Source organism: Bubalus kerabau, chromosome X, assembly GCF_029407905.1.
Source record: "Bubalus kerabau isolate K-KA32 ecotype Philippines breed swamp buffalo chromosome X, PCC_UOA_SB_1v2, whole genome shotgun sequence".
NCBI classification, from domain to species: Eukaryota; Metazoa; Chordata; class Mammalia; order Artiodactyla; family Bovidae; genus Bubalus; species Bubalus kerabau.
Window position 1 is genome coordinate 15,719,097 of NC_073647.1, and position 27,441 is coordinate 15,746,537.

General features: G+C 35.9%; 2 long non-coding RNA genes across 2 annotated transcripts in view; both read left to right on the forward strand.

Annotated features, from left to right (window-relative positions):
* On the forward strand, positions 1-27,427 carry LOC129639231 (uncharacterized). The gene is made up of 4 exons (XR_008708282.1): positions 1-75; positions 9,269-9,367; positions 9,661-9,737; positions 26,726-27,427. It is a non-coding gene; the product is annotated as an uncharacterized LOC129639231 (long non-coding RNA).
* LOC129639230 (uncharacterized) overlaps positions 1-27,441 on the forward strand; it is a 116,871-nt gene that overhangs the window by 48,530 nt on the left and 40,900 nt on the right. The gene's annotated exons all lie outside the window — the stretch shown is intronic.

Below are 27,441 nucleotides of genomic sequence, written 5' to 3' on the forward strand. Positions count from 1 at the left end.
TCTTGATTCCAGCTTGTGATCCATCCAGCCTGGCATTTCAGGTGATGTACTCTTCACATAAGTAAAGGAAACAGGGTATGTACTTGTTGCCATTTTGATACTTGTTTTCTGTTTGATATTTTTGTAGTTTTCTGTTATTTTCTTCTTTTGGTTACTTCCCTTATAGTTTGATTTTCTTTAGTATTATATTTGTACTCCTTTCTCTTTGTTTTTTGTGCATCTTTTGTAGGTTTTCTAGTTCCATGAGGCTAATCTATATATCCATGTCTGTATCTATAATCATACTTGTTCTAAACCGATAGTTATTTAAATTCAAGCACATTCTAAAAGTTCTAAAATTTTTACCCCCATGCCCCCACAATATTTTTATTTTGGTGTCATACTTTGCATCTTTATGTGTATCCCTAAATTGTTTATTGTAGTTATGATTGATTTTATAATTTTTGTCTCTTCACCTTTGTATTAACTTATTTAAGTGGTTGGTCCACTCTGTTTACCATATATTTACCTTTACCAGTGAGATTGTTTATATATTTTCTTATTTCTTAGATTCTGTAACAATTCCTATACGGACAGTTTGGTTGTGATGAACTGCTTTCATTTCAGTTCAGTTGCTCAGTCGTGTTTGACTCTTTGTGACCCCATGGACTGCAGTAAGCCAGGCTTCTCTGTCCATCACCAACACCCAGAGCCCACTCAAACTCATGTCCATCATGTTGGTGATACTATCCAATCATCTCATTCTCTGTTGTCCCCTTCTTCTCTTGCCTTCAATCTTTCCAGCATCAGGGTCTTTTCCAATGAGTTGGTTCTTTGCATTAGGTGGCCAAAGTATTGGAGTTTCAGCTTCAACATCAGTCCTTCCAATGAACACCCAGGACTGATATCCTTTAGGATGGACTGGTTGGATCTCCTTGCAGTCCAAGGGACTCTCAAGAGTCTTCTCCAACACCACAGTTCAAAAGCATCAATTCTTCAGCACTCAGCTTTCTTTATACTCCAACTCTCACATCCATACATGACCACTGGAAAAACCATAGCCTTGACTAGACGGACCTTTGTTGGCAAAGTAATGTCTCTGCTTTTTAATATGCTGTCAAGGTTCGTCATAACTTTCCTTCCAAGGAGTAAGTGTCTTTTAATTTCATGGCTGCAATCACCATCTGCAGTGATTTTAGAGCCCAAAAATATAAAGTCTGCCCCTGTTTCCACTGTTTGCCCATCTATTTGCCATGAAGTGATGGGACCAGATGCCATGATCTTAGTTTTCTGAATGTTGAGCTAGAAAGTAGAAAAGTAATGCTCAAAATTCTCCAAGCCAGACTCCAGTAGTATGTGAATTGTGAACTTCTAGATATTCAAACTGGATTTAGAAAAGGCAGAGGAATCAGAGATCAAATTGCCAACATCTGTTGGATCATAGAAAAGTCAAGAGAATTCCAGAAAAACATCTACCTCTGCTTCATTGCTATGCTAAATTCTTTGACTATGTAGATCACAACAAACTGTGGAAAATTTTTAAAGAGATGGCAATACCAGACCACCTTATCTGTCTCCTAAGAAACCTGTATGCAGGTCAAGAAGCAACAGTTAGGACCTGACATGGAACAATGGACTGGTTCCAAATTGGGAAAGGAGTAAATCAAGGCTGTATATGGTCACCCTGATTATTTAACTTATATGCAGGGTACACCATGCAAAATGCCACACTGGATGAAGCACAAGCTAGAATCAAGATTGCTGGGAGAAATATCAATAACCTCAGATATGCAGATGACACCACCCTTATGGCAGAAAGCAAAGAGGAACTAAAGAGCTTCTTGATGAAGGTGAAAGTGGACAGTGGAAAAAACTGGCTTAAAACTCAGCATTCAAAAAACTAAGATTGTGGCATCCAGTCCCATCACTTCATGGCAAATAGATGGGGGAAAAAAGGAAACAGTGATAGACTATTTTCTTGGGCTCCATAATCACTACAGATGGTGACTGCAGCCATGAAATTAATAGACGTTTGCTCCTTGGAAGAAAAGTTATGACCAGCCTAGACAGCATATTAAAAAGCTGTGACCTTACTTTGTGAACAAAGGTCTGTCTAGTCAAAACTATGGTTTTTCCAATAGTAATGTATGGGTGTGAGAGTTGGACCATAAAGAAGGTTGAATACCGAAGAATTGATGCTTTTGTACAGTGGTGTTGGAGAAGGCTCTTGAGAGTCCCTTGGACTGCAAGGAGATTAAACCAGTCAATGCTAAAGGAAATCAATCCAGAATATTCATTGGAAGGACTGATGCTGAAGCTCCAATACTTGGGCCACCTGATGTGAATAACTGAATCACTGAAAAGACCCTGATGCTGGGAAATAATGAAGGCAGGAGGAGAGGGGATGACAAAGTTTGAGATGGTTGAATGGTATCACTGACTCGATAGACATGAGTTTGAACAAGCTCCGGTGATGGTGAAGGACAGGGAAGCCTGGCATGCTGCAGTGCATGGGGTCACAAAGAGTTGGACACGACTGAGTGACTGAACAACAACAAAAATGGCTGGAACTAGAGAGGCATAGTGGGAGCCTGATCAGAGCTGTGACTTCTTCCAGCCTCAGTGGTACTCAAATGCCCTGTCATTTGTGGGTCCAGGGCCCCAAGAGCTAGAGCCACACTCTGAATCAAGGTAAGTTTATCTTAGCATCATGGTGGTTTCCCCTTTGACTAGAGACAGTGTCAGAACTGGAGTGGCTGGAACAAAAGGCCTAGGCTTCTCCCCAGCTTAATAGCTGCCTTCACCTTGACCCAGAGGTAGGGCTGTGGCCCCAAGAACAGGAGCCCAGTAGAAATCTTGGCTTCTCCCAAGGTGCAGTGGTGATTTCCACCTGGGCAGGGAGAAGTGCCAGAGCTGGAAGGACTGGAGCCTGAACCTGGTGTGGGCTGGAAGATGAATTAGGGAGTAGTCCTGGTAGACTGGCCAAAGTACCAGGTAGTTTTCAATATGCTACCTCTATACTAGACCTGAGGGTAAGTAAATCTATAAGTGCACCTCTCAAAAGCAGATTTCAATTTCCTACAGCCCTCCAGTAAGCCCCACTGCTTTTCCAGTGAGCCAAGGGGGCTCATGTTTCTGATGCCAGACCCTAAGGCTAGAGGGCCTAATGTGAGATTTGGATTCCTTTACTCCTACACAAGATCCCTGAGCCTGTGATATGACCATCCTCTTCAGGTTTGCCCACCAGGGTGTGGGTCCCAACTGTACCACTTACCCTCCATTCCAAATAGAGTTCATATGGTTCTTTCCCTATAACATTATTTGTAGAAGAACTATTCTGCTAGTCTTCAAGTGATTCTCAGAGAGAGTTGCTCTCTATGTAGTTGCAATCTTGATGTGTTTGTCAGGAGGAGGCGAGCTCAGCATCTTCCTACTCTGCCATCTTGATCCTGCCCTTTACTTTTGATTTTTTAAAATTATTTTTATAAAATAGGAAGACAAAAAGTAAAATATTATCTGTAGTTTTAGAAAACTAATTGTTTGGTGCCTACCAGACTATAGCCTACCACCTGCTTTTGTGAATAAAGTTTCATTGGAAGACAGCACAACCATTTACTTATGTGGTATATATGGTTGCTTTCACATCATAATGGGAAAGCTAAGCAGTTGCAGCCAAGACTGTGTGGTCCAAAAAACCAAAAATATTTACTATCTGGCCCTTTCCATTAAAAAATAATTGCTGACACATGCGGTAAAACCTATTATTACAGCAGTATATTTCACATAGTTAAAATCATTGTTAACATAATTTTGTATACTTTTCCATTTAATATTATAGAGAATACATTTCTTTACTGCTATTTTTATGAACATAATCTTTAATGATTTTCTGGCAAGTCATCTATTAGATAAGACATTGTTTAAAATAACATATTTTTATTGTTGAGCATTTAGCTTCCACTTTTTCAGCATTGAAAATACTTCTCAGAAGAATAACCCTAATACATATTTGGAGCACATTTTGGATAATTCCTTTATGGTAGATTTTTAAAAATTGAGTTAGAGTGTCAAAAGATATGAATATTTTATAGTTTTCATAGAAATTATCACATGAATGTCTAAAAGATTGTACCAGTTGACAATGGCAGCAGCAATCCATGCTGGTATTGAATTCATTTCACAATGTCAGAAAAGGTTATGGGGAAAGTATGCTTCATAAATATAGATACATATTTAGAATATAAATATATATACATAAATTTTGTCTCTCATGAGTTTATAATCTGTATCTCTTTGCTTCTCACGTTTCATTTTTTTCCATTCCTTTTTAAATTTTTGGATAGTATCCCATCTCATTTTTGGCTCATATTTTTGGGATCTTCAAGTTATTTTTTTTATCATATTTATGATTTTTATGTAAAAATATATCTGACATATTTGCTTAAATACTTTAAAATTTCTTAAATCTTTGTATTTGACCAAACACTTTAAATCAATATTGTCTGTCTTCCATCTTCTATTTTACTGAAGTGCTAGAGAAAGTTTCATTAATGGTCTGTTTTTTAAAATATTTCTTTCCTTACTCATTTGTGGCATTTGACTATGATGACCCTTACAACTACATTAAAACTATTTCTTATTTATACATTTTTTCCCCTCTCGGTTTCCCTGTACTCAGTCTGTTTCTCAGTTTCCTTTATTGAATTTCTCTTCTAACCACATTTTAAACACCAATGGTCTTAAGATTCCATCTAATTATTCTTATCACTTATTTTTTCTGGGCATTCTCATCCTCTCCAAAAGTCTTTATTTTTTTCTGTTGTATTTTCCATATCTTCATTACTCAAACTTCTGATATTCAATCATATGTTTTCAATTTCTTGCTGAAATCCCCTTATGCTTGTCTGATAGGCTACTCCAACAAATTTCTTAACTTTTCAATCTCCTAAAAGTAGCCCCAGCTCCCATTGTCCATACTTTGGTTAATGATAGTGCCATTGAACCATTTTATATAGCTAAAAATCTTGACGTTTTCCTTCATACTTACCTCTCTCTCACTCTCTACACTCAGTAATTTACCAAGCATTTTCAATTCTAACTCCTCAATATCTTATTCTATTGAACCATCTCTGCTGCCAAAGATTCGGCCTTCAGCCCCTCTTTTGGTTGTTTTACTGTTTTCTCACACTTAGAAGTCTTCTTCCCTCTTGTTTAATGTTACATGATTTTAGGGATTCTCGCCTTTTATAGCCTACTCCCACTGTATTATAATTATTTACATGTTTGAATTCTCCATTGGGCCATAAGTTCCTAAAGAGTGTCATTTCAATCTCAATTCTTAGAATAAAGCAAGTGTCTGCATTGATTGTTAATTAAAAGTTTGACTATTAAAAAAAAAAGTTTGACTATAGGCATTCATATATTATGAATATAAGGTACTGTATTAGTTTACCAATGCATTTAGCCTTCACTTTAATTATGATAAGGGCAAAAAGGATGTCTATTCAAGATGTTTTAAATGTCAGCAGGTCGGTTTGGATGATTATTCTTACCATCTCTTTAAGTCTAATACACAAGCAACAATATGTAAATAATCTTCCTAACAGAGAGTTAATTGACTCAATAAACTAGTTTATTGGAATGTTTAAATTCAGTAAATCTTCTGATGTAAATTTTAAAGTTTAAAACATTTTTGTGATGACAAAATTTCATAACATATTCTCCCCTTTGCCTTGATAAGAGAACAAAACCATGGTCCAAAAAATAACAAATATGACCATTCTTTGAAATTATTTTCCACTCAGAAAGTTTTAGATTTAGTGTTATCTTTTGCATATTGTCACAAGCAAACAAAAATACAGAAAAATGATGACCATACGTGAGTCAATTTCTACTTCTTTAAATGAATTATGTTCAGAAATAATAGAGAGGGAGTCAATAAATAAGTATACATACAAAATTTAGAAAAATAATTCCTAGAAAAAGAGCTGAAATTAGTACTTTTCAGACATTAATTCTGTGCTTTATCGATATCATTATATGTCAGAATTTGTCAACCCAACTAGATAGAAATGTATTAAGATAAGAACGTGTACTTGAACATGATATCAGAAATAAAGCATGCTAGGATGACATAAACTAGGACTTTAAATTATTTTTCATTATCATGTCTTGATTATAGCTTTGTAACCAACTGCAGAGAAATTACAGAAGACAGTCCAAGAAACAAAGATAAAACTAAGGACTCACTTTACATGTTTATTAATATTGTATTGGTTAATATCAGACAAATACAATTAAAATAAAAAATTCCTAGAAGAGAATGTTGTAAAGAAGATGAAATCCCAAGTGAATTTAAAAACAGGAGAATCCATGGCACTCAAAACATCTTGTTATAGCAGCCTTTTTTAACTAAAAAGCACTTTTAGGTTATGTAAAACAGTTTTTCAAGTTTTCCCTAGATATAAAAGGATCAACGACTGTAACTAGAACATTCTGTCTATAATGAGGCAATACTGAAAGGTATTATTTCTACCATCTTCAAAAAAACTCTTGTGCCACTCCATCATTTCTCCCAGATGAAAATGGTCAAACATAAATGAAATGTCAAATTAAAAAAAAAAAAGTACAGCACTGCTCAAGTGCTGTACTGTACCTGTACCTGCCAGAAATGATTACTAAAGACTCATTCCAATAAACCATCTCTGATTACAGTATTCACTTGGAAAAAACCTCTATCAAAATCTGTTCTAAGAGGAAAATATAAACCACTCCTTTATAGGCAGCGCTAGTATGGACTGGAGTGCTGCCTTTTATACGCAAATTAAGCCAAACTTAATTGGACTCTTCCAATAGCAACTTCAGAGCTTTTCAGCAATCTGTATTTACTACTTCAGCAATGCAAAATCACAATAAAAAGGGACAACTTTCAAAAATACCATTCTTTGCATTTGAGCAGAGGTTAGGCTGAAGAGCTTTTAATAAGAATGAACTCTATTCAGTTGTTTGAAGGGATTTTCATTAAGAATGAAAATGTGGCTTCTTTTCCAAGTGGCCACATACAGAGTATATTTAGCATTTTACTTTTTTAAAGGAAAATCTCACTAAACTATTCTAACTTGACAGCACATTTCAGAGAGAATATATTTAATATAAAATAGATCAATGTTTGACTTGTGCATTCATTTGTGGAAAGCTAAATTATACACAGTAAATTGGCATAATTAAATCACCCAGTAATTTAAAATTTATAATCACTTGGATATATTTGGCTAAAGTTTGTCTTTCATTCTATTAAAAAAATAAAGGTCTATTTTCAGCAATATCAAGCTTATACAAGGAAAGGGATTTCCATATTTAAGAGTAAAGACCACAAACATACTAATGTAAAATTAGTGTTTATAGACAAATATTCCTTAGGCTAATGAAAATGAATTCCTAGTATATGATGAGTAAATTTGTTTTTTTTAAAGCAGGTATTTAAGACCAAAATAACATTACTTTTGACAGAGAAGGAAAAGGGAATTTCAGGAAACTAGGATATAGTTGGAAGAATTCTCATCTGACATTCCTTTTCTGCCTATCCTAGTTTTAACAATGCTTTAGGCCACTACTACCAAATAATAAGAGTTTGCATTTCTGGTAAGAAACTATTTTCCATACCTAGAGTAGGAGCAGGAGAGCATATTGCTTATTCTTGGGAAGGTAAATTGCCCTGCTGAGCTAAAGGAGAGGTTTTATGTAAGAAATATATATGCTGAAATAGGTCCAGTTATAGAAAGCTATGAAAGGCAAGTTGAAGCTTTTGTGGTGTTAACTTGTAACACTTCAGTTATCAAACCTTTTTCTTTGGTAGCATCAGATGGATGGTATTCAGGTGAACAGTGCATTGGCATAAGTGTATCCAGCGATACATGTTAACTCCCAGAGTAAGAGCTCTGGCTCTTACTTCCCTCTTCTCTTCCATGTAAAATAGTGTTTCTGAATCAGTGAGAATGTTGTTATATGAATAATTATGAATCTAGTCAAATGTATTATTTAAATCATATGTAAATTGTACTTCCATATTAGTAAAGAATTACTTGTGATACATCTCAAAATTGACTATAGTGTAAGAAGAATCAGAGTTGGTTGGATGTTTTGGGGAGAAGTCATATGTGGTCCCAATGTTTAATCATAGAGAGGAGACAGCAAATCAATTAAGTATCAACCCTAGGATTTTAGACTTCAGGTGCTTTGGGACCCTCCAGACTAAGATAAAATGGTAAACATGGAAAAGATAGGACATTAAGGATATAAATTATAAAGAAAAATTAATAGGTTTTGTACTTTTTATTACCATTGCCAATAAAGAATGAGGATGCATTGTGTTGAGGTTTCTGTAGCAATATTTTAAAGTTTAACAATTGAGTTTAAATTTAGATTGATGTTGGCATCAATCTGGCCCAAGGAAATAATATTTTTCAGTTATAATAAACCATATGAAATTGCTGACATTTGACATTTTGACCTATAGAAATAATTATTTCATATAGTTGAGTCTAATATAATCCTTGTTTTTGTGGTAGAGGCAGACTTGTTTCTGGGGTAAACTATAGGCTTTAATCAAGTAAAGGATGAGCAGCAATGGGATGACACTCTGTGAAAGGTAACTGGAACAAATGAAGTAAATAAAAGATCTGAAATGTAAAAAATTAACTCCCTTAGATATATAAAAAGTTTGGAATTCTCAAGGAAAAATGATCCAAAATGCATAAAAAAAGGGAACATTAAGTATCAAACTATATTTATGGCTATATCATACCAAATGACTGATAAATATTGAATATTCAATCATGCTGATGTTTTCAATATCATATAGATGAAATATCCAGATAAATAAATGCACATTTATTTTTCTTCTAGATATCTAGACATAATCTAAGATGGGATTTCAAAGAGTGAAACTGACTCCATATAATCATACTAAATAAAAATGCATCCCCCTTTTGTACTTCTTATTTAAAGGAAAAGAATGCAAGCAACACCAATATAGGATTCAGAAAATACTTTTTTTTTTTTAATTAGGGGAAATAGCCTTCTCTTAAATACTAAGTGGACAGCTGGTCTATATATAAACTTGATAAAGGGAGCAAAGTGGCAGCTTACAGGCATGTATTGTTCTGCCATTAATAATAATGGCAAATAATTATTAGTTACTAATTAATAATTATGACTAGTGTTCTAATCATTTTTAACACAACTTCAGTGTTTAAAAATTCAGAGAGTGACTATAAGTTTGAATTTCTAGCCTCTCTCGAAAATTTAAAAGATTGAGCAACACTGACCTCACGTTTCCAGATGTCAGCAATCAGCCAAAAGTGAAGACCAGATAATAAAGAGAGATGACGTAAGCACTTTAATTTTACAAACACCCTTCCCAGCTCATTTCACTCCATTATGTTCTATTTCCTTGTGAGCCTTTGAGTTTGTGATCCCTGACATAGTGTTTGAGGACCAAATATAGATGATTGGGACAAGTTGGGGCAAAGGGATGAATTATATAAATCAAGGGGAATTCTCTTATCCCACACTCTCCTCCTCCACCGTGTGGAAATGTATATATGCTTCAAAATGAATGATGCTAAAAGCATGTGATTTTATAATGTGATTAATATAATTTGCATTTAAACATTTTAACAGGATTACATCCATCTGTGAAAAGATTATTTTGGTAGAGGAAAAGGGAAGGCCTTTTCCAGAGCTCCTCAAATAAAAAGGTATATACATACGCACTTTAACTTATATGGATAATGATGATTCAATTCAGTTCAGCCACTCAGTTCAGTTCAGTTCAGTTCAGTCGCTCAGTGTCCGACTCTTTGTGACCCCATGAATCGCAGCACGCCAGGCCTCTCTGTGCATCACCAACTCCCGGAGTTCACTCAGACTCACGTCCATTGAGTCAGTGATGCCATCCAGCCATCTCATCCTCTGACGTCCCCTTCTCCTCCTGCCCCCAATCCCTCCCAGCATCAGAGGCTTTTCCAATGAGTCAACTCTGCGTGTGAGGTGGCCAAAGTACTGGAGTTTCAGCTTTAGCATCATTCCTTCCAAAGAAATCCCAGGGCTGATCTCCTTCAGAATGGACTGGTTGGATCTCCTTGCAGTCCAAGGGACTCTCAAGAGTCTTCGCCAACACCACAGCTCAAAAGCATCAGTTCTTCGGCGCTCAGCTTTCTTCACAGTCCAACTCTCACATCCATACATGACCACAGGAAAAACCATAGCCTTGACTAGACGAACCTTTGTTGGCAAAGTAATGTCTCTGCTTTTGAATATGCTATCTAGGTTGGTCATAACTTTTCTTCCAAGGAGTAAGCGTCTTTCAATTTCATGGCTGCAGTCACCATCTGCAGTGATTTTGGAGACCAAGAAAATAAAGTCTCTCACTGTTTCCCCATCTATTTGCCATGAAGTGATGGGACCAGATGCCATGATCTTCTTTTTCTGAATGTTGAGTTTTAAGCCAACTTTTTCACTCTCCTCTTTCACATTCATCAAGAGGCTTTTTAGTTCCGCTTCACTTTCTGCCATAAGGGTGGTGTCATCTGCATATCTGTGATCAGCCACTCAGTCGTGTCCAACTCTTTGCAACCCCATGGACTGCAGCACACCAGGCCTCCGTGTCCATCACCAACTCCCGAGTTTACTCAAACACATGTCCATTTAGTCGGTAATGCCATCCAACCATCTTATCCTCTGCCATCCCCTTCTCCTCCTGCCTTCAATCCCAGCATCAGGGTTTTTTCAAATGAGTCAGTTCTTCACATCAGGTGGCCAAAGTATTGGAGTTTCAGTTTCAGCATCAGGCCTTCCAATGAATATTCAGGACTGATTTCCTTTAAGATAGACTGGTTGGATCTCCTTGCAGTCCAAGGGGCTCTCAAGAGTCTTCTCCAACACCACAGTTCAAAATCTCTCTTGTTTATTTTTGTGCATTTATTTCCTGACAGATTTTTCATGAAAGCATTTATTTTATTTGTTGGGAGATTATTTCCTGAAAGTTTTTCAGAGTAATATTAAGTCATTCTTCACTGGGATTGGGAAGAGAGGAATTCATGAGAGGGTGAGATATGATTCCAAGTTGCTTTTTGCCTTAATCTTCCCAGTTTGGTAAAAGAGTATTCATACTCTTTGGCTCAAAGCTCAGAATAGGCCACCCCCGGCTCATAATGCCCTGTGTAGTCTGGTATTTGTTTTTCTACTGATCCAATAGAGTGACTTTTCTCAGCCTGGTAAACAAGCTGCTCTAGAAACAGCATAATCAGGAGAACAGGTACCAGTGTTAGTCATTTTAATCTTTAATTTTTTCAAGGTTGTGCCAAACAGCATGGAGTAGAGCACAGGATGGGGTGAGGATAGTCTGCCATGAACGCAACCAATAAGAGGATGGTGTACTTGAAGAGACTTTAAAAACAATCAGACTAAAAATCAGTCAACTTTTACTATCACCATATTTCAGCATTTCTGAACATTGTTGGTGATAAAATACTCTTCCTGTTGTGGCTGGCTACTCCCGTGGTCCCTTCTACCTTACTATTTTCACTGCTTTTCCCCCCTTATTTTTCTAAGTAAATTGACAAAAAGCTTATAATCATAAACACAAAACTCCAACTCTTCTGCCATTTGATAACTACATGACCTTAGGCAACTCATTTAACATCTCTGTAGGTATATCGATAGCACGCACTTTACAGATATATGTGAGAAATTAATGAGTTGATTTTTATAGTGCTTATGAATACATATTCTCTTAATGTGTTATAATTATTATAATTATCATTCCTTTAGGGATTTGATGGTTACTTTTTAAAGCAAGTACAATAATTCTAAGATTTTATTCATTTGTAATTCCAAATTGTAATAGTATTTTTTACATTTGCACTGCTTCTGGATATAATCAAACAACTCAGGCTTAAAATAGAAGAAACTGCTCTTTTATATATTTTACTAAACTCTGTATTAAAACAGGAACCAATGAAAAGAGACTGATTTTATAGAAAATCTTGATTTGTGAATAGGAGAATGTTACTTATTTATTGAATATCTACTATATATTAGGTACTGTGAATGATACCAAGGTATGAAATATCTCTACCCTTACAATCTAGTGGATGAGAATAAATCAATACCAAGACCTGTATATACACAAAGAAATTCTCCTATTTGACCATGGAAGATATCATTAATTGATCACAATGCTATTTCTAAATATTAATGGCTTTATGGTCCTTGTGAATGTAAAACCTCAAGTAACCATCATCTGTCTATGGAAGTTGGTAGTTAAAATCAAATCTACTTGCTGTCAAGGTCAAGATGATACCTAACTGTTAAATGAATGATCTTAGCAGCAGGAAATCATATTAAAGGGATTAAAGAGTAAAATTTTAAAAAAAGAGTGACCTTCAGTTGTACTGAAGATTAAATAAAAAGATACTTAAAACGACCCAAGTGATACAGTAAGGTTTAACAACTATTTTAATATAATAATATAATTTTATGGTCACTTATTTTAAAGAAAATACAGTATTCATCTTTCAAAGTTTGAAATAAGTTTTATGAACACAAAATGTTCTACTGAAGTCAAGCAATTTATCTTTAGATTTTTAGGGTCAGTCTCAGTCTAGAATCAGTGTTCTATAGATAAAATAGATCAGCTGGATTTATGTCCATTTGTTGAAAAGAATTATTTAGATTTTTAAAAATCTAAAAATCAATTAGAATGAGACTTTAAAGGTGATGTCTTTCTTTAGAAGATATAAAATATATGTCCTTTAGTTTTTATGGGAGATACTTAGAGCCCCTAAATAAATAAAACATAAGAAAGGACTTTTTATACATATACTTACAGATAATTACCTATTTATCCCAGTTGTTTCTATGGAAATTGCCAGTTCATATGACTTCATATTCAAAAACAAAGTATTTTTTATGAATGCTAACATGACCTATTTAAAAAATAAAACTCTCACCTGCACTGCAGGTAGCTATTTGCAAATTAAATGTATAAAAAGTCAAGAGTTCAAGCTAAAAATGTTCAAATGCATATTTAATCTTAAAATAGCATTAGCCATTCTTTAAAAATGTGGAGTTAACAGGGGGTATGATCTCACAATTCACTTTTTATTTCCTTTTTTTGAGTTGGCATCTCCTAACATAATATTCCTAGCTTAGGGAAATAAAGCTATTAACAATTAACACTTCCTAAGTAGGGAATATAATGTTATAGTCACTCTGGAAAAAAATAATTAACATTTCTTAATTTCAAATACTTAGAGGGAAAAATATTTTATTGAAGTATAGTTGACTTAAAATTTCATATTAGTTCCATGTGTATAGCAGAGTGATTTATACTGATAAATATCTATTCATTTTCAGATTCTTAAAAAATACTGAGTATGGTTATCTGTGCTATACAATAGGTTCTTGTTGGTTATCTATTTCATGTGTAATAGTGTGTATGTGTTAATTTCAAGCTCTTACCTTTATTCCTTCCCCCTTCCCCTTTGGTAACCATAAGTTTGTTTTCTATGTCTGTGGGTCTATTTGTGTTTTGTAAATAAGTTCATTTGTATCTTTTTTTAGATTCCACATATAAGAAATAAAATATTTGTCTTTGACTTATTTTTCTTAGTATGATGATCTCTAGGTCCATCCATGTTGCTGCAAATGGCGTTATTTCATTCTTTTTATGGCTGAGTAATATTTCATTATATATGTATATATGACATTTTCTTTATCCATTCATCTGTTGATGGGCATTTGCTTTGCTTCCATGTCTTGACTACTGTAAAAAGTGTTGCAGTGAACATCAGAGGGCATGCCTCTTTTCAAATTGCAGTTTTCTCTAGATATGTGCCTAGGAGTGGGACTGCTGGATCATATGGCAACTCTATTTTTAGTTTTTAAAAGAATCTCCCTATTGTTCTCTATAGTGGCTGTACCAATTTTCATTTCCACCAGCAGTGTAAGAAGGTTCCCTTTCTCCACACCCTCTCCAGCATTTATTTGTAGACTTTTTGATGATGGCTATTTTGACTGGAGTGAAGTGGTACCTCATTACAGTTTTGATTTGCATCTCTCTAATTAGTGATTTGAGCATCTTTTCATGTGCCTGTTGGTTGTGTGTAAATTTTCTTTGAAAGAATGTCAATTTAGGTCTTCTGGCCATTTGTTTTATATTGAGCTGTATAACCTGTTTATATATTTTAAAAATTAATCCCTTGTTGGTTGCATTACAACCAAATATTTTCTCCCACTCAGTAGGTTGTCTTAAATGCAAATGTAACTTTTTTTCAGAGTAGAAATTGTCTTATTTTACAGAAGAGATTGGTAGGAGAATCTTCATGCAGTGTAGTGGGAAGGAGTAAAGAGAAGACCTGGGATGCATTTTGCAGGAAAACATAGAAGCCAGTTTTCACTGGGGATGAGGAATCTAATAGATCATGTGGTTATCTAGCTCTTCATAAGTGCTACTGCCTGTTGCAATTTTCTTCTGCTTTTTCCTGGAGGGAATCAGTAGAAATCTGATTTCTGGTATGTACTAAAACATGGAACAACCAGCTAGCAGGAGTAAAGTGTATAGGTGGGAAACAATTTAGATTTCTGGCAACATTATGCTGTGAGAACAATTCAGGCTCTTTTTCCTGATCCCCATATACTTCTGTTCTGAATGAAAGAGCTAGTGGCAGTAGGAAAATTTACATCTCATCATTGCTACACTTTCAAATGACCTAATGTTTCAAGAAGGATAAAGGAGTCACTAGTTGTAAATATAGTAGAGAAATAAAGTAATTTGTGGCTCAGTGGTAAAGAATCCACCTGCAATGCAGGAGTCATGGGTTCAACCCCTGGGTTGGGAAGATCCCCTGGAGAAGGAAATGACAACTCACTCCAGTATTCTTGCCTAGGAAATCCCATGGACAGATATCCTGGAAGGCTACAGTCCTTGGGGTTGCAAAAGAGTCTGACATAACTGAACAAATAAACAGCAACAAAACAAGGACTGAAAAGTATCCATTTGGTTTAGCCCTTAATTGTTGTTGTTGTTTATTGCTCAGTCACGCCCAACTCTTCGTAACTCCATAGACTGCAGCATACCAGGCTTCCCTGTCCTTCATCTCCCAGAGCTTGCTCAAACTCACGTTCATTGAGTCAGTGATGCCATCCAACCATCTCATTCTCTGTCATCCCCTTCTCCTTCTGCCTTCAATCTCTCCCAGCATCAGGGTCTTTTCCAATGAGTTGGCTCTTTGTATAAAGTGGACAAAGAATTGGCCCTTAATATTTTATGAGAAATGCATTAGAATGGTGAATGATTAACCTACAGTTTTAATTTCAGTACCTTCCATATGGAAGTATTTGGGAGACAGTAGGCCTGGAGATGGGGTGGAGAAGGGAGTGAGATTAAATAAGAATTGAACTTGACTGAATTGTGGGTAAATGGCAAGTAGAAATGATAGGTTGAAGATGGTCACATGATGTTGTGGAGAAAGGAAAATTAGGATCACTAGGACAAAGTGTGTTGATCACCACCTAGTTCTACAGGGGTTAAGTCATAACCCACTGCATTTGCTGACCAACAATGTATCCTGAAAGGAATTCAGGATGAAAAGCATGATAGAGCACTCTGTGATTTGGGCAAGTGGGCCCTAAAGATAGTTCAATGTATATTTCAAGAAGAATTTTAATGACCCCAGATTCTTGAAACTTCCCACACATAGAAAAGCCCTAAAATCATTAACTTGAGATTATCTGTTCTTTGTGACTAGAGTAATTCCTTACCAAGTTCTATGTTTGACTGCATGTATTTCCTGGCCAAAAGTCATAGACAACCTGGCTTCTCCCCGACTTCTTCAGAGCAATTTCAAAGCCTCACAGCTAACTGATTGGCTGTATCCCAGGCTATAGCCCATAGTAAGACCCTTAATAAAACTTAAACTCACAACTCTTATGTTGTGTGTTTTCTTTAAGTCAGCACTGCAGTGTCTTTGCTTAGATAACCATAAAGTTTATTTCCCTACATCCTATAGGTCTCTTCTCAAATATTACCTCTCAGAGAGGATATTCTTAACCATACTTTTATTGTCTCCTTGATTTCTTTCGAAGGTATGTACAGAGAGAATGAGTATACTATTTGGCATATTGCTATACCTCAAACTTTAAAAGTAGTTTATTACATATAGGTGCAGATTACTAAATATTTGCAGAGTGTCTGAATAAAAGAATATTTAAAATTACTGGAGAAAAATTGATATTATTTATTGCATAATGTGGCATATTTATAAGTGGTACAGGGAATCTTGTTTCCCTCATGACTTAGTAGCAAAGAATCTGCCTGCCAATGCAGGAGATGCAGGTTTGATCCCTGGTTCGAGAAGATCCCCTGGAGAAGGAAATGACAACCCACTTCAGTATTCTTGCCTGGAAAGTCCCGTGGACAGAGGAGCCTGATGGGCTATATAGTCCATGGGGTTGCAAAGAGTTAGACACAACTTAGTGACTAAAGAACAAAAACATAGAGGATCTTAAGGAGAAAAGAATTATTGTGGCCTGAAGAAAATGTCTTGAATTGTTCTTGATAGGAAAAAAGGTTTGGGAAAAGAAAAATAATTTTTATTATGAAATAAAGAATGAGCATAGCATAGAAGAACTAGTAAGAATTGCATTTTTAATGATTAAATGTCCAACCTTAATAGGAAATAATAGATCCCTTTAGGGTAAACAAAGCATGGAGGAAGACTTCACTGGCATTGCTTCTCTTTACCTTAGTTTTGACATCAATATGCTTGTATAAGTCTGTAACATTACTTTTAAATCCAGCGAGAAAATTTGTAAGGGTGACTTTGCTTTTTATTATTTCAATTTGGTGATTACTTCCCAGATTATTTTGGCTATAGAAGCACTATATACTGAGAGCCAGTTAAATTTCTTTTTTTTTTTTTTTTTGGCACCCACTAAAATATCTTAGACATAGACTACTGAGGAGTTACTCATTAGTAATATCCCTATGGGGTCTCATAAGAGCATACTTACAGAGGCTAATTTATAGGTTCTTCTAAGAAGTACAGGAGAGTATGATGAAACAAAATGTTTCTTCAGCTCACTGTACTATTAGGTCTCTTAAAATCTGTTTAATTTTCTTCCCACAAAACAGGCTTTGTGGTTTGTAAACACTGAATTAATTAATCAACTTAGGTTCAGAAAGTAGGAAAAGATGATCTTATGTGTGGATGCACTTTATGGAATCAGCGAAGACAAAGCACCACTTACCTTTTTTCTTCTTCCTCTATGAATACCCCAATGCCTAATGAAGGATATGCATGCCAAGAATAGACATGGAATAAATGAATGAGTGACACAATAGTGAGAGCAGACTCAATCACAGGACTTCCATATTGACCAGATGGTTGGCTGAGATAATTATTAAGTTCTGTGTTTAATATGCATTTTTAACTCACTACACTCTGGTAGAGACGTATATTTCTAGTCTATATTTCCTGCATTGGTCCTTATAAACAAAATTCCAAAATGTCTTGTTTTTGGATAATTCCTAACAATGTGTAGGTCATAAAACCCTTTGAAAATGTGATAGAAATTATGACTTTTTATCCTAAACTGGGGTGAGGTAACACAGATATATGTATGCCTCTATACAGTTTCACATGATTCATTAATGTTTTGAAGCTCATCCTCCAATTAAGGACCTTTGAAATTGAGGACAATATTTATTCATAAGGAATTCTCTTAATACATGGCTTTCTATTGTAATGAGCTAGTCTCTTTGGAAAATTAACTAACTCAGAAAACTATAGGACATTTTACTCAAAAAGAATATGCTTATTTTCTGTGGCATTAAAGTATTAACATTGGTATTATAATCATAAATCTAATTATTGTTGTATTTGAAACTTTAAAAAATAAGAAATTTAATTATCTATTAGCCAAAAAGTCAAGATTTGTTTCTCACAATCAAATTAAGTGCACAGCAAATGTAAATGGTCAATATTGTCAATATTAAGGAAAACAAAACAAAAAGCATGAGGTCTGTTACTTTTGGTTCTGAGTTCATAAGAAACCCTTCATATACATAAATAAATCTTCAGAGCTGACTTCCACAGAAATTTTAGCTTTTTGGAGGAGGTGAAGTGAGAACTGGATAAAGTCCTTTTACAGGGATCCTAATAACTTTTCATATCTCCTTAGCTTACATGTAGGATTTAATTTTAGATTATTATATGTTTACCAGACTGTCTAGATTTCATAATTAGTAATATAGGTTCACAGGACAAGTTTCACAGAAGTTATCTAAATAAAAGAAAAACAATCATATCTCTGTATAATGAGTATATATTTATCCATAGATTCATCTAGTCAACAATACTTAACAAATTCCTACTGTGTATAAGACAATTTTCCTACCACTGCAGCAGAAAGATAAAATATGTACGCAAAGCACAGTAACGCAGTGTTGTGTGTGGTATAAGAGATTAAAACACTTCATGGGAGTTCAGAAGAGGGACAACAAAGGACTCATGACTAGGAAAGAACAGAGAAGATTAGGGAGCAGGAGAATGCCCTGGTCTCTGCTCTATTTGATGAAGCTTGAACTGATCAGTACAAGGATATTTAAAATGAAGAACTCGGAAGCAGGAAGACTTAAGCAGTGGTTTACAGAAGAGAAATTTTATGCTCAATAAAGAGGGGTAGCTGTAGAGATGAAAACTAGATTAGAGGGGAAAAAAAGGCATCATAAAGGTTAAAGAAGCAGGCCTTAATAATGTTCAAACACTGAGTAATAATAAGAAAGAATCAAAAACAATCCAGTGTACTTGGTAGGAAGGACTCATAATTAGCAAAAACAGGAAAGGCAGAATAAAAGGAAAGTGTGGGAAACATGGAGAATTTGATGCATGCTGAAAATCTAGGTTGGTAAGAACTGTTTAAACATCATCTTCTGTCAAAAAGGTTCACTCCTGTCATCACTAGAGTTCTGTTAACATTAAAGCAATGAGGCTCTTACCTCATTTTTACCCCATAGGGGTTAACCTGTGTAAAAATTCCATCTTCAACACCCTAGAATAAATTTTCTGTTCAAGTAAATAGTGAGATAAGTAACTGATGATAGAAAAAAAGGACTACTATTCAAAATATATTTCAAGTACAGAAGGGTAAAAACACTCTTCACATCCCTCTTTGACCTGTGAGACCAATGGGTTTTAAGCCAAGAAATTTGGGTTGAGAGGTGTTATTGTTCAGTTGCTGAGTTTTGTCTGACTCTTTACAACTCCATGGACTGCAGCATGCCAGGCTTCCCTGTCCTTCACGATCTCCCTGAGTTTGCTCAAACTCATGTCCATTGAGTCAGTGATGCCATCCAGCCCTCATCCTCTGTTGTCCCCTTCGCCTCCTCCCTTCAATCTTTCCCAGAATCAGGGTCTTTCCCAATGAGTCAGATCTTCGCATCAGGTGACCAAAGTATTGGAACTTCACCTTCAGTTTCCTGGTAGCTCATAGGGTAAAGCGTCTGCCTGCAATGTGGGAGACCTAGGTTCGATCCCTGGGTTGGGAAGATCCCCTGGAGAAGGGAAAGGCTACCCATTCCAGTATTCTTGCCTGGAAAATTCCATGGATGGAGGAGCCCGGTAGGCTACAGTCCATGGGATCACAGAGTCAGACACAACTGAGCAACTTCAACTTCAACATCAGTCCTTCCAATGAATATTCAGGGTTTGTTTCCTTTAAGGTTGAATGGTTTGATCTCCTTGCTGTCCAAGGGACTCTCAAGAGTCTTATCCAGCGCCACAGTTAGAAAGCATCAATTCTTTGGTGCTCAGCATTCTTTATGGTCCAACTCTCACATCCATACATGACTACTGGAAAAACCATAGCTTTGACTATAAGGATCTTTGTCAGCAAAATGATGTCTCTGCTTTCTAATACACTGTCTAGGTTTGTCATAGCTATTCTTCCAAGCAGCAAGTGTCTTTTAATTTCGTAGCTGCAGTCACCATCCACATTGATTTTGGCGCCTATGAAAATGCAATCTGACACTGTTTCCACATTTTTCCATCTATTTGCCATGAAGTGATAGGACCAGATGCCATGATATTTGTTTTTTGAATGTTGTTTTAAGCCAGCTTTTTCACTCTCCACTTTCACCTTCATCAAGAGGCTCTTTAGTTCCTCTTCACTCTCTTCCATTAAAGTGGTATCATCTGCATATCTGAGGTTGTTGATATTTCTCCTGGGAGCCTTGATTCCAGCTTGTGCTTCATCCAGTACAGCATTTCTCATGATGTACTCTGCATTTAAGTTAAATAAGCAGGGTCACAATATACAGCCTTGATGTACTCCTTTCCCAATTTGAAGCTAGTCTGTTGTTCCATGTCCTGTTCTAACTGTTGCTTCTTCTCCTGCATATAGGTTTCTCAGGAGGCAGGTAATGTGGTCTGATATTTCCATCCCTTTAAGTAAGAATTTTCCACAGTGTTTTGTGATCCACATAGTCAAAGGCTTTAGCATTGTCAATGAAGCAGTAGATGGTTTTATTGGAATTTCCTTGCTTTTTCTATGATCCAGCATATGTTAGCAATTTGATCTCTGGTTCCTCTGCCTTTTCTAGATCCAGCTTGTACATCTGGAAGTTCTTAGTTCACGTACTGCTGAAGCCTAGCTCAAAGGATTTTGAGCATAATCTTGCTGGCATGTGAAATGAGTGCAACTGTGCGGTAGTTTGAACATTCTTTGGCATTGCCTTTCTTTGGGATTGGAAAGAAAACTGACCTTTTCCAGTCCTGTGGCCACTGCTGAGTTTTCCAAATTTGCTGGCATAATGAGTGCAACATTTTAATAGCACCATCTTTTAGGATTTGAAATAGCTCAGCTGGAATTCCATCATCTCCACTAGGTTTGTTTGTAATAATGCTTCCTAAGGCCCACTTGACTTCACACTCCAGGGTATCTGACTCTAGGTGAGTGACTACACCACCATGGTTATCTGGGTCATTAAGAACTTTTTTGTACAGTTCTCTGTATTCTTGCCTTAGGCATGTACCAGTGTTTGATATGTGAGAGGATTATATTATAATTGCTTATTTTCATTGTATAAATAATACAGATTGAGTCAAGTGATATTAGAAAAGCAAGGAAACCCTTAAAATTTCTGTAGGTTTTCAATTCTGTGGCTTTTTAGTTCTCTCATTTGTTTCAGACCCATGTGTACAAAATCTTTTCTTTCCAAAAAATGAAGGAAGGTTGATTTGTATTTATCTACTGTCAGCTTGGGGCTTCCCAGGTGGTGCAGTGGTAAAGAATCTACCTGCCAATGCAGGAGATGCAGGAGATCTGGGTTTGATCCCTGTGTCAGGAAGATCCCCTGGAGGAGGAAATGGAAATCCACACAGGTATTCTTGCCTGGGAAATCCCATGGACAGTGGAATCTGGTGAGCTACAGTACATGGGTTCTCAAAGAGTTGGACACAACTGAGCACACATAAGTTGTGTTATGAGTTATGAGCTGAGCTACTGTTAATTTAGTTGCTATGTAGCTTAATAGTTATGAGTTGAGTTATGAATTACTGTTAGCTTAGCACTTTCTCTCTACCTGTGAGGATGTACCAGTTATAACAACAATTCAATCTAGATTTTAAAAGTAATTTTTCAATAGGATAAAAGATTAAAATGAAACTTCTATAACAGTAGTAAGAATCACTACTACAATGCTAAGAGAAAATGAGATGATAAACCCATTTTGTGAAACTGAGGAAGACCTTTGTATAGAAAAACTAGTATAGAAAGTCATTATCCATGAAATTTAAGACATATTGGTTCAAAAAGTACTGGATAAATAATACCATTTATAATTCATATGAGAATAGTGGGTCTAAATTTGGATTATTTTCCTATTTGACTGTGAGATATAACTGACCTTTAGATTAAATTTTCTAGTGTCAGTTTCCCATTAATAATAAATGTTCCAAACCAGCTCTCAAGTAGGTTTTCTCAACTTTTGATTTGGGATGTTATATGATCTTGATTATATACCAGTTTTTATTTAACCTTTATTTTTTTTTCCAAGTTTTTATTTTATTTTATTTTATTTTTTTAAATTTTATTTTATTTTTAAACTTTACATAATTGTATTAGTTTTGCCAAATATCAAAATGAATCCGCCACAGGTATACATGTGTTCCCCATCCTGAACCCTCCTCCCTCCTCCCTCCCCATTCCATCCCTCTGGGTCGTCCCAGTGCACCAGCCCCAAGCAACCAGTATCCTGCATCGAACCTTTTATTTAACCTTTAAATGAAATGTATATTCAAACAAAATCATTACTAAATTCCAATTTAAATTTTTGATTTAAATTAACTTTGGCTTAACAGAACTTTGAATACAGTTTTAAAAATCCTCAATTATTTATTGTTATTTAATTTCATTATTATTTTTATCAGTTATTAAATTCATGTCATCTTTATATTCATAAAAGTATTTCACATATTGAAAGTGAAATTGTTAGTCACTCAATTGTGTCTGACTCTATGTGACCCCATGGACTGTAACCCACCAGGGTCCTCTGTCTATGGGATTTTTCAGGCAAAAATACTGGAATGGGTCGCCATTCCCTTCTCCAGAGGATTGTCCCAATCCAGGGATAGAACCCTGGTCTCCTACATTGCAGGCAGATTCTTTACCATCTAAGCCCCAAGGCTGGTTCAAAGTCTGTCTATGTTGTTGCAAATAACAGGATTTCCTTCTCCTTCTACAAACTGTTTTAAATTTTTCAGTTGAATCAGAATTTACTTGCTTAAGTAAATCATTAATATATAAAATACTGCGCCAGACATTTCTCTTGAATGTATTCTTCTCGAAATTGAGGCTGATTTGCTGATGGATGGAGATGAAATAAAGAATGAAGAAGCCCTTGGAAGCCATGAAGTACAGAGAAACAACCTTAGTTTACCAATCAAAAACTATGAGTTCAACATCCAACTCTACCAACTTTACTAGTATAAGACTTCAAGATTGGGGAAGCTTATCTTTACATGCAATTTTAATGTTATTTAATGATATGACATATTGCCAAAAATGAGTGTCCTTTTGCTCCTCCTTCAATAGCCTATGCTATCCAGAGCAAGAGACATAATGATTTTTGCATTATTTCTGTCTCCTATTAATCTATTGATCTACAGTCTATTGATATACATGTCTATACAAATATAGCGATACACTGAGTATTTCTATCATATATATTTTTACGTATATATGTTTGTGTTATATGTGTATATATATATGTAAAATATGTGTGGAATACACAATTTAATATAGTTTTGACTCAGTTCAGTCCTGGCTTTAAATCTTGGTTCTAATTCTTACCTGCTATGTGACCTTGAACAAATTGATTAATCTTTCTGAATCTTAACTTTGTCATCTGTGAAAATGGACATGATGATACTTCTTTAAAAAGTTATTAGTAAAAGGAAAAAAATAATAAAAAAATAAAAATAAAAAGTTATTAGTAAAAATCAGCATAATCTTAGAGTTCACTTAACATACTAGCAATATTTTATGCTAGCTCTTATATATATATATACACACACACAAAATACGTCTTCCCAGGTAGTGCAGTGGTAAAGAGTCTGCTGACCAATGCAAGAGACACAGGAAGATGCTGGTTTGGTCCTTGGGTTGGGAACATCCCTTGGAAGAGGAAATGGCAACCCACCCCAGTGTTCTTGCCTAGGAAATCCCATTGAGAGAGGAACCTGGTGGGCTACAGTCCTTGGGGTTGCTAAGTGTCAGACACAATTGAGCAGCTGAGCATGCACACACACACACACACACATACAATAATACAAAAAAAAAAAATCCACAATAAAAAGCCCAAATCTATTTTAGAAATAAACATCAATTTTATATCATAGCAACTGAAGAATTCCAATAAAATAAGCATTACATTTCTGTCAGTATCCACTGTGAAATCAAGCACAGATTAGGAGACTTTTGCAATATGATATACCTGTGGACTCTATACAATTAGCTAAATACCAAGCTTTAGAAAATTAAACCACCTTATTTGATAAACTGAAATTGGTAATCTCTCTCAGGTTGACATGGCTGTTTTCAGTGACTCAAAGTGAAACACAACCATTTGTATCTTTTTACTGTTGGTTTTACCTGTGGGCTAAAAACAAACAACAAGCAAACAACTATGATTCTCATTCAGCAGAGATAATAAACAACAGTTTAATATGCAATTCCCTTTGCTAGAAAACATTTCAGATGCGCCTTTCCTTCTAGGTTTGGTTAACTCTACTCATCCTTTTGGATTTGGCCTAAGTGTCATACCTGAAGGGAAGCCCTTGCTCGGGTTCCTAAAACTAAGTTATTTCCACAAAATTTATACTAGAGTCTATCTTATGGTGGTTGTTATTGTTCAGTCACTCAGTCATGTCTGATTCTTTGCAACCTCATGGACTGCAGCATGCCAGGCTTCCCTGTCCTTCACAATCTCCTGGAGCTTGCTCAAACTCATGTCCATTGAGTCGGTGTTGCCATCCAGCCATCTCGTCCTTTGTTGTCCCCTTCTCCTCCTGCCTTCAATCTTTCCCAGCATCAGGGTCTTTTCTAATGAGTTGGCACTTCACATCAGGTGCCCAAAGTATTGGAGCTTCAGCATCAGTCCTTCCAATGAATATTCAAGATTGAATTCCTTTAGGATTGTCAGGTTTGATCTCCTTGCAGTCCAAGGGACTCTCAAGAGTCTTCTTCAACACCACAGTTCAAAATCATCAATTCTTCACCCCCTCAGCCTTCTTTATAGTCCAACTCTCACATCCATAGATGGCTACTGGAAAAACCATAGCTTTGACTAGTTGGTAAGCAACCACCTGCAGTGCAATGCAGGAAAGCCCAGTTTGATTCCTGGGTCAGGAAAATCCGCTGGAGAAGGGATAGGCTACCCACTCCAGTATTCTTGGGCTTCCCTTGTGGCTCAGCTGGTAAAGAATCCACCTGCAATGCGGGAGACTGGGTTTGATCCCTGGGTTGGGAAGATCCCCTGGAGAAGGGAATGGTTACCCACTCCAGTATTCTGGCCTGGAGAATTCCATGGACTGGACTGTATAGTCCATGGGGTCACAAAGAGGTGGACACAACTGAGTGACTTTCACTTCACTTATGCTCTTTTATATTATATTCATATCATCTGCAAATAGAGACAATTTAATTTTCCCTCCTGTTCATACCTGATTGCTAGAAATTTCAGAACTATGAATAGGAATAATGTCTGTTCCTGGTCTTAAAAGATTTTGAACCTCTCACCATTGAGTATAATGTTAGCTGTGGGTTTGTCATATATGGTCTTCATTATGTTGAGAAGCATTTCTTCTATACACAATTTGTTATGATTTTTATCTTAAAAGGATGTTGAATTTTGTCAAGTACTTTTTCTGTATCTATTGAAATGATCATACTTTTTCTTTCATTCTATTTATGTGATGCATTGTATTTTTTTATTTTCGTATGTTGAAACATTCTTGCATTCCAGAGATGACTCCCACTTGATCATGGTGGAGCTAGCTGGCCACCTTGGGCTCTCTTTTTCCCACTGGAGGAAACATAAGCCCAAGTGGGCCCTCCCAGTATTTTGCTGTGCTTTTCTAGGAGAGAAAGTGATGAGGTCAGAGTGTAGCCATTCATTTTAACCTTCTGATGCATTTCTTCTTGGTCTCTGTGGTCTGGGGCAGGGTAGTAGGAACAGGTTCACCCTCAACCCTGGGGTTTTCACAGTGGTGTCTTTTCTATGGATAGTTAGTAGTTTGTCTTCGTGTGAAGAGGACTGAAGCCAGAAACATCCTATATCACCATCATGATCCAGATAGATAGGTTTGTTTGTTTTTTTAACCACTAGTATTTGGCTTGACTGTTGCATGATATAATCTGAATCAAAACAAAAGTAAAGGTAGAAAATAGTTGATCAAAGTTCTTGGGCAGGAATTTAATTTTAATTACAATGGATGATCTTTAGCATTGAATTATCTAAGACAAATAGAGGCAGCTTCCACATAAACAGTAAATAAACATATTTGTGTAAAATCCAACTTGTTGCATTAACATACTCAAGTCTATTTGATGGAATGGTTTCCCAGCATGCAAATGTATCCATCAAATAGTGTTGCACCTCAATTAATGAACTGAATATGCTCTCCAGATGTGTAAGCAAATATAATAGTCAAAATAAAGAACCCTGAAGACAGACTGCCAGAGTTTGAACTTCATTATGCCACTTACTATGTGTGTGATTTCAAGAAAGTTACTCCACATCTCCTTGCCTCACTTTTCCTCAACTCTAAAGTGAAGTTGATAAAAGTAATATCTACCTCAAAGGGTTATCAAGATAATTAGTTTATATATAGGGAACTTACAAAGTGTTTGAAATATACTAAGAATTAGCATTATTTCTTATTCTTAGTTACACATTTGAAATGAATTTTTTTATAAGAAAGATACTATTAGGTTGGTGCAAACATAATTGTGGTTTTTGCAATATTGAAATTTGCCATTCAATATTGGAATACATTCTTAATAAATATGGTTATGTTATACATCATTTTAATGCAAATTTATTGCCTTTTTTTGCTAATGATTTATCACTTGCTGTTTATATTTATTTTGGACTATGGAAATGATGTTAAAAAACAAGCAGTTTTCTTATTCAAGTTCAAAATGGTTCATAAAGCAGTGGAGACAACTTCTAACATCAACAATGCATGGGCCCAGGAACTACTAATAAATGTACAATGCAGTGGTGATTCAAGAAGTTTTGCAAAGGAGATGAGAGTCTTGAAGATAAGGAGCACAGTGGCCAGTCATTAGAAGTTGGCATGACAATTGAGAGCCATCACCAAAGCTAATCCTCTTGCAACCACATGAGAAGTTGCATAAGAACTCAGCGTTGACCATTCTATGTTCATTCAGCATTTGAAGCAAATTGGAAAGGTGAAAAAGCTTAATAGGTGAGTGCTTCATGAGCTGACCCAAAATTAAAAAAAAAAAAACAAAAAAAACACATCATTTTGAAGTGTCATTTTCTCTTATTCTATGCTAAAACAACAAACCATTTCTCAAGTGGATTGTGACATGTGACAAAGAGTAGATTTTATATAACCAGTGATGACCAGCTCAGTGGTTGGACCGAGAAGAAGCTCCAAAGCATTTCCCAAAGCCAAACGTGCATTAAGAAAAAGGTCATGGTCACTGTTTGGTGGTCTGCTGCCCATCTGATCCATCACAGCTTTCTGAATCCTGGTGAAATCATTACATCTGAAAAGTAGGCTCAGCAAATCAATGACATGCACTGAAAACCACAACACCTACAGCCGGCTTTATTCAACAGAAAGGGCCCAATTCTTTCCTGTAACA